At 38.3% G+C, this 18,918-nt stretch overlaps 1 pseudogene; it reads right to left on the minus strand.

The window, feature by feature from the left end:
• Window positions 1–500: 500 nt before the first annotated feature.
• The window catches only part of LOC149183050 (uncharacterized), a 54,753-nt pseudogene continuing 36,335 nt past the window's right edge, over window positions 501–18,918 (minus strand).

Genomic DNA, 18,918 nt, shown 5'->3' on the forward strand with positions numbered 1-18,918 from the left:
CTCAAATACTTGCGAAGGTAATTTTCTTAAATATAATCAACATCGGTTATAGATAAGAAGTTATACTAATGAAAAAAACAAGTCAACATAACCATCTTTTGTTTCTTTTGTTGGAAAAGACCTTGGAAAATCAATATTTTATACATGACATGGAAGATACATTAAGGGGAAATTTGAAATAGAAAAGCTCCCTGGATGAGTTTCCCTTTGACAACTACCAAAATAGTGTATCTAAGTTATTTTACAACATCACCCTGTAGTCTACCAAAAAAGGGTTGAACTCTATGTGACATCGTACCCTTTAAAGCCAAAATCTTCCCTTTCATCATTGTTGTTCACTTAGAATCTAGTTCTTGTTTTCACTGGATGAATTGAAGTTCCTTCAAAGATCATTGAAATAGTTACCTCATAATTGCATAGTCACATAGCAACTACACGCATGACTCAGATTACACTGACAACAAGAAACTCAATTGTTTTCTATGTTGTTAAAGACAATATCAAGTAAAATGCCCTTCAATGTTAGGACCAAAACCTTTCTCAATCATTTCTACCCGAACTACCTTGTCGATGACACGATTAGGGGTCATACCCTTCTCCAATATGAAATTAAAAAGTGCATTGGCATCCTACATTTTTCTCTTTCTGCACAACCCCTTGATGAGTACATTATATGTTGCAATGTTAGCCCATTGGCCTCTTTTTTCCATTTCCTTGCGTAGTCTCAAAGCCGAATTAATATTACCTTATTCACAGAAACCATTCGTCAATGTATTATAGGTCATGTAATTTGGAGCTAGCCTAACTTCCAACATCTCATTCAAGAGCTTGTTAGCCTTTGGGGTTATTCCTTTCTAGCACAAGGCACTGATCAATATATTATATGTAATAACATTTGTTGGAAATAACATTGAGAGGGGGGGTGAATCAGTATTATTAAATCAATAAAACTTTTTCATTTCCATATTAAGATTCATATACGGTACTTCAGTTAAGGCAACCCACGTGTATACGCAACTGTGTGTAATGCAACAAGCGTATATCCAGTAAACTTATGATTCAGTTAGTTGATCCTTAATGAGTGCATCAGAACATTATTAACCATATGAACAGTAAACAGGAGCAGTAAAATAGAACAGATCATCACACACAAGAAGCACACATGAACACCATGATGTAAGGTGGAAACCCAATGTGGGTGAAAACCACCTGCTGCAAGTCGTCTCAATCTTCTTTTTAATAAGAAACTTCTTTATACAATAGTTCTGTACTGGTGCAGTCTTATACTAGTACACAGGCTTCTACCTGCAGAAGGCTACAACCTTCTCTCATTCTCCAGACTCTCCTGGAAGGGAGCTACAACCCCCTTAGCTCTTGTACTAGCCAATCCATTTACTAGTACGTAGGTGCTGGCCTACTGAAATGCTCCAACCCTTACTCGTTTTCCAGCTGCTACTGGAAGGGAGCTACCACCCCCTTAGCTCTTGTACTAGCAGATGTACTAGTACATAAGTGCCTACCTACAAAAGGCTACAACCTTCTCTTTCTTCCTCCAAGTACCACGTTTCATAAATTTTCAAACTGGATACTCATGGAACACATCACCATAATCTGAAGGCCATGTTTCATCCAATTTTCATACTAGACCCATCAATATTATTGAAGCACAAAATTAACCATCACTGCAATACACCCATCAACTACACCTGCATCATCAATCTCTGAATCACCCAATTCTGAAACACTGAAACCCTGTCAACAACACAGTCACCAGAACACAGAACAGACAACAGAACTCTGCAATAACAATCAGACCCAACTGCAACTTCAAATATCATACTTCATAATGTATACGCTACTACAATGAACCAAACCGGCGTACATACGCGCTTTTACCAAAGCTAACCCACGTATACATCTACAAATATTAACTCGGAACTTTGCAGCTGTTCAGACATCAGTCATACCCAGATCATAATATTTACAGAACCTTACATGCATCAGTATACAGATCTAGACTAAACAAGATCAAACCGTATAGAGATGATTCATTCCAAGCCATTAGATCCCGATCTATCCTTAGATCTTGTTCTCCATCAACCATTGAGATTTCACCTTAGCTTAGATCAAGCAATGCATCATGAACCCATAACCTGCATACTGGATCTCATACTTCATCAGATATTCAAGACTTTCTCCATGCCCTTGCCTAATGATTTTCTTCTCCTTTTATAGTCTTAGGCCTTACTCAATACCATGGTCCAAAACCATTGAGAACCAATACTAGGGATCCAATACCTGGGTTCAACACTTCAGATGCAATACCAAGGACCAAAACCATAGGTCTAAATACCACGGACCCAAAAATAAGCTTTCCCACATGTATGCACTTTTCCATGCATGAAAGTGCGTGCATACGCATATGTGACTTTTGATCGGAAATCCCGCGTGTATACGCGCCTTTGTATATAGTCAACCTGCGTGTATACCCTACTTGGTATATAGCGAACCTGTGTATATATGCGACTTGGTACATAGTGAAACTGCGTATAACCTGCATATGTACGCGACTTGGTATATAGTGAACCTACGTATATACTCTTCTTTCTTCATTCTTTGTAGTCTGATCATCAAATCTTTGCTACTGACCTGCTGCACTATGATCTGTCATCTGTGTGAGTTGCCATCAAGGACAACACTTGTATCATAATGCCAACAATCTCCCCCTTTGGACTTGATGGCAAACCTAACTTGTCGTACTGAGAACTGTCATCTAATTCCTTTGAGCTATCCTACATCCCATGTATTCTGTCACATCTGATATCTCTTCTATAGATTCATCTAGCTATATATATAAGTGAGTTGTTCTTCTACGAGTGGGTTACCATCAAGTACAACACATGCATCATAATGCCAACAATCTCCCCCTTTGGACTTGATGGCAACAACACCAAATCACTCTCCCCCTTTGACATCAATGCCAAAGGGCGGACCAAGATATTCTCTTTCCTTGATAAACATTCCGCTGTCCATACTCCCCCTGAGTACTTGCTGAAATCTCTGAATGAGCTACACCTTTGTATATGCCAAGGTGTATCAATCTGTCCATGCTCCCTCTAAGTACATGTTGAAATCTCTGCTCTGCTAAAGTGTGTTGTTCATGCTCCCCCTGACTGTAAACAAGGTCCGCAAAAAGATGTTCTACAAGAAGAGCATGACCTTCCTATCACCAAGGTCTCATACATACATCCATCTCCCAACCCAGTGGGGATATACCAATATTGACTCATCCACCCAACCAAGTGGGGATACGCTAGATACCAAATGTTTGTACATGACTGAAATATTACATCATCCTTCCCATGCATAGTGGGGGTACAAATTACATCATATGACCAAAAGGGATTCATCAAATGACTACAATAGATAGAGACAAACTATTACATCATGAGTCTTGATATGACATTTATAACAGAGACAAACACAAACAATCCTCATCCACATGAGCGCCAAAAACTATAGGAATCTTGCATCATAACTGTATTATATGATCTTTATGCATATGACGACAGCAGCATATGAGTGACTTATCATCAAGTAATGAAGATGTGTATTCAAGCTTTTTACTTCTCCTTATCCTTATGAAGATCACCACGTAAACACCATATATGCATCATCAGAGAATCAACCATAAATCTAATCTGAACATCAACTATGTAACCCCAAGAATCATATGAGAGTTTTTCATGGACACTCATATCATAGCAAGATATATCATTTAGCCATATAAGCATCATCACCAAGAACTACTAACCATAATGCCAACAATGCATTATTAAAAGCATATGCTCCCCCTGAACCTGTGCCATCTTGCTTACTGTCAGATCTGATCATGCATATATCAGCAAGAATTATCAAGGCATCATCATCATTAATTTAGGATCAAAACACTTTTAAAACATCTTACTAGTATCAAGACATTTTCACACATCATCAACAGATTATAACCATTATTAAACAGAGAAAATAATGGATTGAATCATATCAGACCCTTTTCCTGAGCCTATCCCGCTGCTTTTCTCAAACTGACATATACGCGACTGTGCACTGTCTAACTCGCGTATATACGAGACTTCCCTTTATGAAACTTGCGTGTGAGATTTAGGATACTGAAGTTTTACACTTTCAGCTCCCTCTGATTTGATTATGTCTGTACATTTTGCTGTGCCGCATCTTTCTAATTGTACTTCCTTCTTCTTCCATATCTTCAAGTGTGATTATGATGTTTTCTCCTTTTGGTATGGTGCCCATACTTTGTTCCTGCATTCCTTTGCTGTATGTCCAATCTTGTTACATGCATAACATCTTACATGTTTCATATTCCTCCTATAGCAATCAGCAGCTTTGTGACCAAACATATTGCAAGAAAAACAATATCCATTAAAGTACTTGGAATGTGATGATCCTTTTACATGACGGTCTTGAACCACTCTTCTTCTGCATTTGGCTGATAGTTCTTCCACTTGAATTGATTCTGAATCTGAAGTGCTTCTTCCACATATTCCCCAATCAATTCTCCCACTGTCATAGCTCTTCTGAGATTTCTTCTTCTTCTTGGGTGCTTTCTTCTTAAGCTTCTTTCCCATTGATCTACGGATCTCCTTCAAGCGATCAAGCTCCTACCAAAGGACCTACTCTGATTCCAATTGTTGGAAATAATACTGAGAGGGGGTGTGAATCAGTATTATTAAATCAATAAAACTTTTTCATTTCCATATTAAGATTCATATACGCTACTTCAGTTAAGGCAAACCGCATGTATACGCAACTGTGTGTAATGCAACAAGCATATATCCAGTAAACTTATGATTCAGTTAGTTGATCCTTAATGAGTGCATCAGAACATTATTAACCATATGAACAGTAAATAGGAGCAGTAAAATAGAACAGATCATCACACACAAGAAGCACACATGAACACCATGATGTAAGGTGGAAACCCAATGTGGGTGAAAACCACCTGCTGCAAGTCGTCTCAATCTTCTTTTTAATAAGAAACTTCTTTATACAATAGTTCTGTACTGGTGCAGTCTTATACCAGTACACAAGCTTCTACCTGCAGAAGGCTACAACCTTCTCTCGTTCTCCAGACTCTCCTGGAAGGGAGCTACAACCCCCTTAGCTCTTGTACTAGCCGATCCATTTACTAGTACGTAGGTGTCGGCCTACTGAAATGCTCCAACCTTTACTCGTTTTCCAGCTGCTACTAGAAGGGAGCTACCACCCCCTTAGCTCTTGTACTAGCTGATGTACTAGTACGTAAGTGCCGACCTACAGAAGGCTACAACCTTCTCTTTCTTCCTCCAGGTACCACGTTTCATAAATTTTCAGACTGGATACTCATGGAACACATCATCATAATCTGAAGGCCACGTTTCATCCAATTTTCATACTGGACCCATCAATATCATTGAAGCACAAAACTAACCATCACTGCAATACACCCATCAACTACACCTGCATCATCAATCTCTGAATCACCCAATTCTGAAACACTAAAACTCTGTCAACAACACAGTCACCAGAACACAGAACAGACAACAGAACTCTGCAATAACAATTAGACCCAACTACAACTTCAAATATCATACTTCATAATGTATACGCTACTACAATGAACCAAACCAGAGTACATATGCTCTTTTACCAAATCTAACCCGCGTATACATCTGCAAATATTAACTCGGAACTTTGCAGTTGTTCAGACATCATTCATACCCAGATCATAATATTTACAGAACATTACATGCGTTAGTATACAGATCTAGACTAAACAAGATCAAACCGTATAGAGATGATTCATTCCAAGCCATTAGATCCCGATCTATCCTTAGATCTTTTACTCCATCAACCGTTGAGATTCCTCCTTAGCTTAGATCAAGCAATGCATCATGAACCCATAACCTGCATATTGGATCTCATACTTCATCAGATATTCAAGACTTTCTCCATGCCCTTGCCTAATGATTTTCTTCTCCTTTTATAGTCTTAGGCCTTACTCAATACCATGGTCCAAAACCATTGAGAACCAATACTAGGGACCCAATACCTGGGTTCAACACTTCGTACGCAATACCAAGGACCAAAACCATAGGCCTAAATACCACGGACCCAAAAATAAGCTTTCCCACATGTACGCGCTTTTTCGTGCATGAAAGTGTGTGCATACGCATACATGACTTTTTTGATCGGCAATCCCGTGTGTATACGCGCATTTGTATATAGTGAACCTGCTTGTATAACTTGCGTGTATACCCTACCTGGTATATAGTGAACCTGCGTATATACGTGACTTGGTACATAGTGAAACTGCGTATAACCTGCATATGTACATGACTTGGTAGATAGTGAACCTACGTATATACTCTTCTTTCTTCATTCTTTGTAGTCTGATCATCAAATCTTTGCTACTGACCTGCTGCACTATGATCTGTCATCTATGTGAGTTTCCATCAAGGACAACACTTGTATCATAATGCCAACAATCTCCCCCTTTGGACTTGATGGCAAAGCTAACTTGTCGTACTGAGAACTGTCATCTGATTCCTTTGAGCTATCCTGCATCCCATGTATTCTGTCAGATCTGATATCTCTTCTATAGATTCATCTAGTTATATATATAAGTGAGTTATTCTTCTACGAGTGGGTTGCCATCAAGTACAACACATGCATCATAATGCCAACAATCTCCCCCTTTGGACTTGATGGCAACAACACCAAATCACTCTCCCCCTTTGACATCAAGGGCAAAGGGTAGACCAAGATATTATCTTTCCTTGATAAACATTCCGCTGTCCATTCTCCCCCTGAGTACTTGCTGAAATCTCTGAATGAGCTACCCCTTTGTATATGCCAAGGTGTATCAATCTGTCCATGCTCCCTCTGAGTACATGCTCAAATCTCTGCTGTGCTAAAGTGTGCAAAAAGATGTTCTACAAGAAGAGAATGACCTTCCTATCACCAAGGTCTCATACATACATCCATCTCCCAACCTAGTGGGGATATACCAATATTTACTCATCCACCCAACCAAGTGGGGATACGCCAGATACCAAATGTTTGTACATGACTGAAATATTACATCATCTTTCCCATGCATAGTGGGGGTACAAATTACATCATATGACCAAAAGGGATTCATCAAATGACTACAATAGATAGAGACAAACTATTACATCATGAGTCTTGATATGACATTTATAACAGAGACAAACAGAAACAATCCTCATCCACATGAGCACCAAGAACTATAGGAATCCTGCATCATAACTGTATTATATGATCTTTATGCATATGACAACAGCAACATATGAGTGACTTATCATCAAGTAATGAAGATGTGTATTCAAGCTTTGTACTTCTCCTTATCCTTATGAAGATCACCATGTAAAAACCATATATGCATCATCATAGAATCAACCACAAATCTGATTTGAACATCAACTATGTAACCCCAAGAATCATATGAGATTTTGTCATGGACACCCATATCATAGCAAGATATATCATTTAGCCATATAAGCATCATCACCAAGGACTACTAACCATAATGCCAAGAATGCATTATTAAAAGCATATGCTCCCCCTGAACCTATTCCATCTTGCTTACTGTCAGATCTAATCATGCATATATCAGCAAGAAGTATCGAGGCGTCATCATCATTAATTTAGGATCAAAACACTTTTAAAACATCTTACTAGTATCAAGACATTTTCACACATCATCAGCAGATTGTAACCATTATCAAATAGAGAAAATAATGGACTGAATCATATTAGCCCCTTTTCCTGAGCCTGTCCCACTGCTTTTCTCAAATTGACATATACACAACTGTGCACTGTCTAACTTGTGTATATACGCGACTTCCCTTTATGAAACTTGCGTATGAGATTTAGGATATTGAAGTTTTACGCTTTCATCTCCCTCTGAGTTGATTATGTCTGTACATTGTGATGTGCCACATCTTTCTGACTGTACTTCCTTCTTCTTCCATATCTTCAAGTGTGATGATGATGTTTTCTCCTTTTGGTATGGTGCCCATGCTTTGTTCCTGCATTCCTTTGCTGTATGTCCAAGCTTGTTACATGCATAACATCTTACATGTTTCATATTCCTCCTGTAGCAATCAACAGCTTTGTGACCAAACATATTGCAAGAAAAACAATATCCATTAAAGTACCTAGAATGTGATGATCTTTTTGCATGATGGTCTTGAACCACTCTTCTTCTGCATCTGGCTAATAGTTCTTCCACTTGAAGTGATTCTGAATTTGAAGTGCTTCTTCCACATATTCCCCAATCGATTCTCCCACTGTCATAGCTCTTTTGAGATGTCTTCTTCTTCTTAGGCGCTTTCTTCTTAAGCTTCTTTCCCATTTATCTACGGATCTCCTTCAACCGTTCAAGCTTCTACCAAACGACCTACTCTGATTCCAATTCTTGGAAATAATACTGAGAGGGAGGGGGGGTGAATCAGTATTATTAAATCAATAAAACTTTTCATTTCCATATTAAGATTCATATACACTACTTAGGTTATGGAAACCTGCGTGTATACGCCACTGTGTGTAATGCAACAAGCGTATATCCAGTAAACTTATGATTCAGTTAGTTGATCCTTAATGAGTGCAACAAAAAATTATTAACCATATGAATAGTAAATAGGAGCAGTAAAATAGAACAGATCATCACACACAAGAAGCACACATGAACACCATGATGTAAGGTGGAAACCCAATGTGGGTGAAAACCACCTACTGCAAGTCGTCTCAATCTTCTTTTTAATAAGAAACTTCTTTACACAATAGTTCTATACTGGTGCAGTCTTATACCAGTACACAGGCTTCTACCTGCAGAAGGCTACAACCTTCTCTCATTCTCCAGACTCTCCTGGAAGGGAGCTACAACCCCCTTAGCTCTTGTACTAGCCGATCCATTTACTAGTACGTAGGTGCCGGCCTACTGAAATGCTCCAACCCTTACTCGTTTTCCAGCTGCTACTGGAAGGGAGCTACCACCCCCTTAGCTCTTGTACTAGCAGATGTACTAGTATGTAGGTGCCGACCTACAGAAGGCTACAACCTTCTCTTTCTTCCTCCAGGTACCACGTTTCATAAATTTTCAGACTGGATACTCATGGAACACATCATCATAATCTGAAGGCCACGTTTCATCCAATTTTCATACTGGACCCATCAATATCATTGAAGCACAAAATTAACCATCACTGCAATACACCCATCAACTACACCTACATCATCAATCTCTGAATCACCCAATTCTGAAACATTGAAACCCTGTCAACAACACAGTTACCAGAACATAGAACAGACAACAGAACTCTGCAATAACAATCAGACCCAACTGCAACTTCAAATATCATACTTCATAATGTATACGCTACTACAATGAACCAAACCAGCGTACATACGTGCTTTTACCGAAGCTAACCCACGTATACATCTGCAAATATTAACTCGGAACTTTGCAACTGTTCAGACATCAGTCATACCCAGACCATAATATTTACAGAACATTACATGCATCAGTATACAGATCTAGACTAAACAAGATCAAACCGTATAGAGATGATTCATTCCAAGCCATTAGATCCCGATCTATCCTTAGATCTTGTTCTCCATAAACCGTTGAGATTCCTCCTTAGCTTATATCAAGCAATGCATCATGAACCCATAACTTGCATATTGGATCTCATACTTCATCAGATATTCAAGACTTTTTCCATGCCCTTGCCTAATGATTTTCTTCTCCTTTTATAGTCTTAGGCCTTACTCAATACCATGGTCCAAAACCATTGAGAACCAATACTAGGGACCCAATACCTGGGTTCAACACTTCGGACGCAATACCAAGGACCAAAACCATAGGTCTAAATACCACGGACCCAAAAATAAGCTTTCCCACATGTACACGCTTTTCCGTGCATGAAAGTGCGTGCATAAACATACGCGACTTTTGATCGGAAATCTCGCGTGTATATGCGCCTTTGTATATAGTGAACCTGCGTGTATAACCTATGAGTATACCCTACTTGGTATATAGCGAACCTGCGTATATACGCGACTTGGTACATAGTGAAACTATGTATAACCTGCATATGTACGCGACTTGGTATATAGTGAACCTACGTATATACTCTTCTTTCTTCATTCTTTGTAGTCTGATCATCAACTCTTTGCTACTGACCTACTGCACTATGATATGTCATCTGTGTGAGTTGCCATCAAGGACAACACTTGTATCATAATGCCAACAACATTAGCTTTGACATTTTCTCTGCCATTTCATCAAGGAGTTTCCTAGTCTCTTTGATCTTTCTTATCTTGCAAAATCCATTCATGAGGGAATTATATGTGGAGACATTGGCATGAATACCTTTCGTAATCATGCTTTCTGGCAACCGAAAGGCCTCTTTCATTTCACCTTTTTTCAGTATCCATCAATTAATGTGTTGTATGTGAAAATGTTGCGAACTAAACCTTTTCCTCTGATTTCATCTAAGAATTCTTCCCCTTTTATTGTCTGCCCATTTTTCCAAAGTCGATTATCGAGTGCATTGTAAGTAATAATGCTAGGCACCACAGCATTTCTTGCATTTCACCATGCAAGTTAAAATGTTCTTCAGTCTTATCCTCGTTGCACAGTCCATAGATTAGTTCATTATAAGTGGAAACATTGGGAAAAATGCCATGTTACTTCATTTTCTCAAGCATCTTGAATGCGGCAGCCCCATATCATTCCTTGCAGTAACCATCAATGAGAGTGTTGTAAGTAACCTGGGTAGGAAATATTCCCTTCACCAACATTTCATTAAGAAGCTCTTTTTATTTATACATTTTTATAAATATTCCCTTCTTGTAGGACCATCAATGAGTGTATTATATGTAATAGCATTGGGAGAGAAACCTCATGATTTCATGTCTATTAATAGATTAGCAGCCTCGACCTTCTGCAATTGTCCTTCCTTGTAGAGGGTATGAATATCACTATTAAAAAAGGCACTCTTGTCCCTAAACTAATTCGAATTTTAAGCCTTCTTAGCAGGGGTAGTGTTGCAAGTGCTATGGATTTAAATATCATATAGGGTTTAAAATTAATTATTTGAACATCTCTATATATCCTACAAGGCCTCGGTTTACTGATGAGTTCAACGGAGTACGAGGCCTTCCATATCAGGGTCCCATTTCCGCTTGGGTTTTCCCAACCCATATGTCATGTTGAAAAAAGGATAAGGCTCAGTGACGTATTGGGGGCTTTGGTAGAATTGACGACCTCAGACCTCATTAATAAAAACGCCAACACCCAAGAAATACTATTCCCATCATTTTTGCTCTTGGTACAATGACGTGGGTCCAACTAGCTATGGTTGGCTTGTTGTTCATGGTGTGGTTTATATAGTTTTCTTCTCACCGTGCATGGGACACATTGTTGCAACATTTCGTTGTATGTTTAATTTGATTATTTCATAGAGATTCTTATCTTTTATTAATGTGTTGAGCACATCCAAAAGATTTATAGTATTAGCTGCTATTATTGGGGTTGCATCCCTTTTTGTCCTTGCTTTTGTTCCTGAGATGAAAGGCCCAAGCCTCGTGGAGGTCGATAAATTATGACAAGGGAGATCATAGAGTGGTAGTATAGGAGAGTAAGTTTCTTTTAACAAACCCCTTTTCTATGATCATCATACATTTTGAAGTAGAAAATCAGATGTTGAAATCTCTCGTGAGAGAGGGAATTCAAATCAAACGCTGCAAATATGTGGATGAATTTTTTGAGGTATTATAGGAGAATGTACAACTTAAATGGCATATCACCAATCATATCGACAAGTTTTTCATGGTGGCATATCAACATGTTTTTCATGGTGTTGGTGTCGTAATTTGCACTATTTCTTGATAAGACACTGTTAATTTTTTTGAAAATTCCATTGGATATGTTGGATAACAAATGCTTCTACTTACATCATTCATCAACATCCCCTTTGAAAATATTTTTCATTTCTACCACTCCCCAAATATAGGAATTTTAATTTAGCACTACATTTGTGTATGCAAAGGATATATATTTTATGCTTTCCCTGATTTGGGATATACATCATTCTGCTCTATTGAAGTTACATCATTTGTAGATTAGGTTAGGAACAAACCAATGGGATTTTTTGGGTTACTCTCCTAACACTTGTTGTGGTCCAAATGCTTTAGGTATCAATATTTGCATACTGTTGTTTTTGGGGATGATGGTCTTCCACTAGAAATACAAATATAGACTAAAGAAATGCATCAACAAGTTGAGTTTGGAGTTGTTGCACATTGGAGGTACAAGGAGGGTGAAGAAACACACTCTTCCTTCATTGTTCAGATGGTCGAGTGGGCATGATGGGTGATAATGTAGAACAATGAGATTATGGACACTATACTATGGCTATCTCCTCGGGATGCAAACATGATACCACCTTGCCCTTTCCCTTCCCATAAAGTTGGTTGCCCACATATGGATACATTTTGTAGCCCATCATGTGGCACAAATGATAATCTCCTTCTAATTATGTTGGAACATGAAAAAGTGAGCATGGTATTCTTAAAATCACGATATTATGATGTAGTTTCTTTGCAATTTTCTTGTTTTGAAATTCATTTGATAATATTTTACACATTTTTTTATGTATGTTGTTTGAAGTTTCTAACATCATATCAATTTCATGAATAAAGGATTGCACATTGTTGTTAAATAGATGACTTTGAAAGAACTACCTCCAAATTCGATTGTGAAGGATTTTCTAGCCAAATAACTTATGGTAGTTCACTTTTTACATGTTATGGTTTGCGAATACAAGAGGAGTTGCGGCCAAGAGTGAATCAAGAAATGATTAGTGAACCTTGTCAAAATCTGAAAATGGGAAATTTAGTTGAATTAGCTTTGTCAATACCACATACATTTTTTATTGAATATAGGAAAGAAATAAGTTGAATGCTTTGTTAAGGTAGATGAAGGCCAGGATGAAACAAGCCATATGCTAGGAAATAATTCACAAGTTGCATCTATGACATCACTTATGTAGCAACTGAACAATTATTTTTGTAGTGAATTATAAAGAATGGTGACCAAAAGATTTACGTTGCAACAACAAGGTTCAATGTCGTTACACCAATATGCTTGTTGTCAGTTCAACGCGTCACTTATGGAAATTGAAACTGGGTGGGAAGGATAACAATCATTCCTCACAACCACTAGAGATAAACCCAATTGAAAACTTTATTTGTGGAGCTTATAATTAATATCATGATGACCACAAATTTTTTTGTAGCAAATTCATTCTACTCTTTGAATAATTTAAAGCACATTATTTTAACAAGGCTAGGAGATAGGTATGGATAACCAGGAAAGGAAGGTTTGGGATTGTCTGGGCTATTTCAATTCTCATATTTCTATTTCACTTCTTTATAGAAAATTATATATTCAAATACAAACTCAATTCAAATTAAACTAAAATAGAGAAGCCTAATTATGAAGATGTTTCTCTTTCCACTATATGTTTTTTGAATTATACTTGAATTTCACTAATAATAACTTGGATTTATATATTACTTTTAACACCAAATTGACATCATGTTAAAAACACGAATATCCCATTAAGTATGACCTAAATATGGTTCAAAGAAGATCAAATTTAGCCCAAGCATGTGGTAGAGTAATTTTTGAGGTGTGAAGTCCAGTTAAATTAGTTCCAAACAATTGGAGGAACTAATTGTGAGTTCAGTTAGTTAATGCATGCAAATAGTGTTCTCCAGATAACTGAATATTCTCTTATAAATAACTCATGCATGTCAGTTCAGACAGAGACCCAGATGAGATTAAAGATAGGGACATTGTACTATCAGTTGGAGGAATTTTCCTATAAAGGAAACTCATCCATGCAGAAGGAATTAAATCCTTTAAGATTGCGCAGTTATTTTAGAGGTCAGTGTTGTGTGTGAGGTGAGAATCACACAGGTTGCAGCTGGAGGACCCAGGAGAAATTGCGCAAGGAAATAGGAGGCTTGGAGGACTGAAGGAAGGCATATGTGTTGTCTATTCTGTCTATGAGCAATAGTGAGGGATTGTACTGAGAAATGGATAGCTTGAGAGCTAAAGCTTTGTGTAATCTTGAGATATTTCCACTTGTATGATAATACAAATAGTGGAGTTTTTAGTTGAGGATTTCCCCAGAGTATTCATCTGTGTTTCATGTGTGACTGAATCTTCTTCTCTGTTATATGTGTTCCGATTTATCTTTCTCAAATTGATTAAGCTTCCACAAAGTTTGATAGTAGAAGTAGATCAAGTATTTTTCTTTAGTACATTGCATAATCAGGTGATCTACAGTGATAATTTCTACATGGTATTGGAGCGAAGTTTTGTAGAAAAAGTTCTACATGGTATCGGAGCAATGATGAGTCTTGCTCTCCTCGGTCTTCCCAAGAGCTGGCATAACTACCAGGACTCAGTGAATGGAAGAGAGAAACTGCCAGATTGGGAATGACTATGGTCAGATTTTATGCAGGAGGAGATCAGGAGGAGCACTAGAGATGGTTCTTCATCCAAAGAGGATGAAGAAAATTTTGCCTTAGTAAGGAAAGGAAAGGGAAGGAGAAGGATTCTCATCCCAAATCGAGTTCTTCCCATGGAGGGAAGAAGATTGAAAAATCTCAAGTGAGATGCTTTAATTGTCATGAGGTGGGCCATTATGCAATTAATTGTCCATTGAAGAAGTCCAAGAAGGGATCCTTGGAAGGATCTGAAGGTAAGGCATTGGCCTCTCAGTTCAAATTGGATTTTACCCTCATCACATGCATGGTTTCATCAATGATGGGTTGTGGTTGGTTTCTTAACAGTGGAGCCTCATTCCACATGACCTACAATAAGAGTTTATTCAGTACCATGGAGGAGAAAGACCTCCAGATGCACATAGAGATGGGTAATGATGAAAAGTATAGTGTTTCAGGAGTGGGCACGGTTGCTTTTCAAAGGGAGCATGGAGCGCTCATTACCTTGACAGATGTGAAGTATGTGCCTGGACTGAAGAAAAACTTGGTATCGATTGCGATGCTGGAGGACAAAGGCTACGATGTTGTCTTCAATAAGGGAAAGTTTTTGCTTAGACACATCACCACAAGACAGGTGAAGTAGAACGGTTCATATCGATAGGTTGCCTTTGTGTGAGGAAAGCACTAAATCTTGAGTACTTGACGAAGCAAGACAAAGTTCTGTGTAAGGTTGGTAGGGGAGGCTCCAAAATAGGCTAAGGCAAAATTTTGGAGGGTGGTTGTAGCTGCTACAATAGGAAAATAAGACAAATCTAATCAAAATATGTCTACCTCCTATGGAAAGCCACCTAAACAACCAATGCCAATTTGTGTTCAAATTTCTGAATAATCCAACCCCAATCCTCATTCAATTAATGGTTCGGCTTTATCTTGAAACGTAAGTACACAAATCCAGAATCCAATGGAAGAGTAGTGATCCCAAAAAGGTCACAAATATATGTTGTAAATTCATCTTCCATGTGGACAAAAATCAGTTTATATTTCCTCATATTCATGATAAGTCAGGAAGCAAAGTCGAATGATGTAAGGATGTGGTGGAAATAGGTCCATTCGAGAATAGAAGACACTCCACCAAATAAGAGTTCAACAAGAAACATCATATGGGAGACATTGATTTGTCAAGTCATCTTGATGCCCTCAATCAATCCTATATTGTTGTATTCAACTATATTTTTGCTAAGTTCTTCCATGACGAGAAGAAAGAGTATGGGAGACAAAGCGCATTCTTGACGAAGACCTTTGGAAGCTTTGAAAAAAAAAATTGGGAGTCCACTGATAATAACAACAAATTTGATAGTATTCATACATGCCATAATCCAATTGATGTTCTGATGGTGAGACTGATCTTATGTAGGATCAGTCTCAAGAATTCCCAGTCAACATTGTCGAATGCTTTGTTTAAATCTATATTCATAAGACATGCTTTCAGACTCCTCACCTTAATGGAATGGAGGCATTCCTACACAATGGCCACTGCATCGTGTATCTGTCTTGACTCTAGAAAGCCAAATTTCTCATGTGAGATGTGATCTATCAAAAAAAAATTGAGTCTACAAGCAATAAGCTTAGAAATCATTTTGTAGGCAGATTTGTAGAGGGATATGGGGCGGAAGTATTTAAAAGAAATAGGATGCTTTAGGAATTAACATGATGAAAGTTGTATTAATGCCTCTAGATATGAATACCTTGACCTTGGATTCTTCTGCCACTACCAAGAGATTCGAGGACATAAGCTCAAAGAAATGTATATACAATTTAACCCCTCACCCATCAAGTCGAGCGCACTTTTCCTTAACACATGCAAGAAGGACAATATGTAATTCCTTAATCACGATTGGTCTACCCAAAGCATCATTCTTGGAGCCTTGGAACATTAGAGGCAAATGGTTGATGAAGTCTATTTTTGTGTGGAACGAGAGATTTTTGGCAGAGTAGAGACTCTTAAAATATCGAAAATCAGCATGTTCAATGTCTGTCTGAGAAGTGCATAATGTGTCCCCTTCATCATGGATATTCCAAATGTCATTTTATTTCCTCTTGATAGAGGAAAATCCATGGAAAATTTTGGAATTCTTATCTTAAGGTGCTACCCACATAGCCCAGCATTTATGTCGCCAAGCCTCTTCTTGAGCTTTACAAATTATTCTTTTCTTGCCTTCCAGATCTAGAATCTGGTATTTGTAGCTTTCAGAGGAGAAATAAAGATTATCCTAATCAAAGAGAACACTCAGAGAAACTTAAATAGATTCCAAGTTCTATGATTCAACCTTTTTTCTGAGTTGAAACCCACTTTCGGACCTCCCGCTTCAGACTTTTAAGTTTGTTGCAAATATTATCAATGTTATTCATACTCAATTGTATAATGGGATCCTTCCAAACCCGATGAAAAATATCAACAAATTCCTTATGGGCCGGCCATGAGTGGTTGAATTTGAATGGGAAAGCCTTGAGACAAGATTCCCCAGCATAAGTGAGTAGAATAGAGAGGTGATCTGAAGTGAAAGAATGGATGATCGAGGAGTTAAGATCCACCAGACCCACAATGAGGTGATCTTTCACCAAAAATCTATTTAGGCACTTTGAAATGCATTCAATCCCCATCTGACGAATGTTACAGGAAGGAACAATCTTAGATGTGGTGATATCATGAAGAGACAGAGAGTTGAAAAGAAAATAAAAATGAGTCTCCAGATTGTCAGACTTGGCCTTATCACCCCAATTCTCATTGCAATCAAGATTTTAATTAAGATCCCTAGCCACGATGAGGGAAGTCAAGTCCAACAACCCAAGGTCAATGAATCGATCCCAGAAAGATCTTCTTCCTATATATGTAGCATACATATTAATGATGCGAAGTCGAGGGGTAGAGCCCTGCAAATTCCCAGATAAGAGAATGCATGCATGTGTCAAGGAAATGAGAAACTTGAGACTAGAAGGCTTTTGGGACATTGCTAAACCTCCAGAGAGACAACATGAACTAGTGGCACAGACAAGCCACCCAAGGTAGATTATAAGTAGGATTTCCCAATATCTCTCCTTAGGAATCATAGTTTCTTGAAGAAGAATGAGATTCAGATTGTGTCTGAGAATGAGACCTCTTAGAGAGCGAGATTTGTTTCTGGCCCCCAACCCCCTTATGATAAGGGACATAATAATCATGTGGAAACCAAAATATTAGGCTTGTCCTCTTTAAGGACCCAAGTATCTAGATAATCTAGAGTCAATAATTCGCCAAGAGAAGAAAGAGAAGCACAATCATCCATAGGCAAAGTCAAGGTCATACAAGATGTGAGTTTTTGTATTTTGTGGATTTTTTTTCAAGGGAAGCGAAGATTTATCAAAAGCAAATGTAGAAGGGGAAGTTCCTTTCCCTAGCACCTCCCTTAGATGGAAGAATGACTTCTTGATGGATAGGGGGTCCATGTCAATAGAATCATAGTAGGAAAGGGCTTCCAACTCTTGGTATCTAGGGAAGCAAATACAAACTGAAAATAATATGAGGGGGGAGCAGGGGTCCTCAAAGGAGAATGTGCAAAGGAGGAGATAGGGGAACTAGGTTGAAAACCAACAAAGGGGAAAGCATGCTAGATTCAGGGGGAGGGTGTGAAGAGTCCCTACCCAGTGAATCCCTATTAAGGGGGACTTCAGAGGATAAATCAGGAGAAGAGACAATATTAAGGTAGCAGAAGGAGGACCGGAATTACCTAGAACCGACAAATTATTTGCATCCAACCCTTTGTGAGCCTCAGCTGAAAGTGAATAATAACATATCCACATTGATATATGTCGACCATACAAAAAGTGATTTGGACACGTTACTAGGAGGTGACCCATTGAGTGACAAGGCAAACACTTGTATGGGATCCCCTAGTAATCGATGTTTAGTTTGTGTGAGGAGCACCAAGAAAAATACAATGTCGATAGAAGACCACCTCCAAAATTGACTTCGAGGGGCACCTGGGAAATTTTCGTATCCATTTGACCAAAGTTCCCCTCATCCCAATAGTATAAATTACCAATTGAATAGGCACTGCTAGTTATCGCCGAGAAGTTCCATAGCTCAAGAGGGAGACCCAACAGTTTTGCCCAAATAATCTACCGATGAGGGGATTCCTTGTGAGGGTTAAATTTGGCCTGTCATTTTTGTAATATAAGGTAGCCCCTTCCTTTTACCCAGGGCATGCCAAGGATGAGTTCAACATCTTTGACCTGAATGTAAAACTTGAAGATTTTTTAAAACAATTTGGCAAGTGT

Source organism: Pinus tabuliformis, chromosome 3_2 (assembly GCF_031772625.1).
Source record: "Pinus tabuliformis cultivar Carrire ecotype Pingquan chromosome 3_2, CPIR1, whole genome shotgun sequence".
Lineage (NCBI taxonomy): Eukaryota > Viridiplantae > Streptophyta > Pinopsida > Pinales > Pinaceae > Pinus > Pinus tabuliformis.